Genomic DNA, 2,146 nt, shown 5'->3' on the forward strand with positions numbered 1-2,146 from the left:
CCTGAGAGGTGAAGAGACTGGTTTCTCGTTATGTGTTTGGAGGAAAGGGCAGGAGTTTCTGGAGTTAACCACACTTGGTTTGATTGTTGGCTGTGTGACTTTCTAGCCATTTGAGATGGAGTAAGTTGCTTGTCTCTGTAGGTCTCGGTTTTCATATGTATGTGTGGGTGGATATGTATACATACATAGAATTGGGAGGATGTGTATGTCATAGTGCTGTTTTGAGCATTACCATGATTCTTTGTATGCACAGAGTCGGGCCTATCGTGTGTATTTAGCACATGTTAGGTCTTGTGCTTTCCTGAACTACAGCTGGGGGCTAGCCCAATGCGCACTAGTGGGGAAGCCACTCCCCACCCTGTTACTGTTTGAATCCAGACAAAATCTAGTCAAAATAGACACCAGGAATATCTGAGAGAGGAGATTGTGGTTGAAGTGTGGAAGTGGAGGGGTCTGCCTGCAGCGCGGGTTCCGGAAACTGTAAAGGATGCTGTCAGTGCCCCCTGCAATAGCTCTTTGGGCCACCATGGAGGTCACTTTTAACTTGGGTGGGTTTCTGTGTCACACCAATGACCTACTCAAGCACATGACTCTGGAGGTTTTCTCTGGCCTCATGCACATGCTATGCCTGGAAGTCCTGGGGAATTACTGCCCCCAAGAGGGACTTTCCACTAATAGGGAGAGGAGTTGATGGATAAAAATTCCAGCTCTCTTGCTTCTAAGTAGGGGCAATTCTCAAGTGTGTTCTATGCAGTCTCTTGGAGGGTCCTCAATGGGATGGAGCCCCAGCTGTCCTAGCAGCATCCTGTCACACACTTGTCTGCTCCCCCACCTGCTTCCTGGGATGACCTCCAGAAGTACTATGTATCCAAATAATTCTGTGCTTCCAGTAGCTGGGGCAGATCACATCCCTACCATGGGCCTATGTGCTGCTCACATCCAGGGCCTCTTTGCTATCCCTGTGAGGGACTCACAGAGAGAACCAAGAGAATATTGCCAACCAGAGGAACTGTGTTGTCATTTCTCCCAAAGCAGGAGGGTGCATCATTCATGGCCAGACTGTGGTGCTGGCCTTGTAACACAGAGAAAGAAGGAGAGGCATGGAGGTGGAGAGCATGATTCTGATTGGTGCTTAATTAAAGATCAGGTAGCCACCCTCACGGATGACATATGCTATACTGCAGTCAAGCTACTCTATGTCAAAGCCACTAAAGTTTATGCCATCTTTACTCCCTGATTTCTTCTCTGGGCCAGCTATTTCCAGAATTAATGATGCTGCCTCTGGAGCTATCAATATCACAAACACCATTCTATAAGAGAACAAAACAAAACACTGTTCTAAGATTCAAGTTATGGGTATTTCAGTGATTTTGGCCGAGGCAACCCGAAGAGCAGACAATAGTACATGTCTCCTACTTGTTTAGCCATGGCCCTCCATATCTCCACAATATTATGATTTCATACATGATACTCTGAACTAAATAGTTTTTACTTTAGAATTCAGTAAAATATAGAATGATGAATATTCAAGCATCAGATCTTTGTTTTAAACCTTGGAACATACCTTGATGGTTTTAGGAGACAGTGGCTAGAGATACAGGAATATTTGTTTTGTTTTTAATTGAACTTGTCTTGAATGAGAAATGAGAAATGTCAAGCATCAGAGCACCTGGGAGGCTCAGTTGGTTGTGTCCAACTCTTGATTTCAGCTCAGATGATCTCACAGTCATTGAGATTGAGCCCCACATTGGGCTCTGCATTGATAGAACAGAGCCTGCTTGGGATTCTCTCTCTCTGTCTCTCTTTCTCTCTCTCTGCCCCTCCCCTGTGCACATGCTCTCTCTCACAAAATAAAGAAAGAAACATTAAAGCAACAAAAAAAGAAGTGTTAGTGCCATTTTGCCCTGTTGTGACGGGGAACTTTTACCTTTGTTCTTATGATACGCTGAGGCCACAATCATATAATTGTATAATTTCCTTATGTAATATAATCTCCTTGAGGAAATTCATATGTTACATATTTCTGAGGTTGTCAAAGATAGTTTCCTGTTAAAGCACTTAGTGTACTAGTTTCCATGTAATAATAATATTATGAACATTTAAGTAAAGCCTAAATTAGCTCCCTCCTTTCAAGTGTATATTAGAA

The 2,146-nt window shown here is 43.5% G+C and overlaps 1 pseudogene; it reads left to right on the plus strand.

Moving 5' to 3' along the window:
- Window positions 1-862: 862 nt before the first annotated feature.
- On the plus strand, window positions 863-1,476 carry LOC120244558 (annotated as a pseudogene).
- The last annotated feature ends 670 nt before the right edge of the window (window positions 1,477-2,146 follow it).

This window comes from Hyaena hyaena, unplaced genomic scaffold, assembly GCF_003009895.1.
Source record: "Hyaena hyaena isolate Hyena2069 unplaced genomic scaffold, ASM300989v1 scaffold_387, whole genome shotgun sequence".
In the NCBI taxonomy this organism is placed as follows: Eukaryota; Metazoa; Chordata; class Mammalia; order Carnivora; family Hyaenidae; genus Hyaena; species Hyaena hyaena.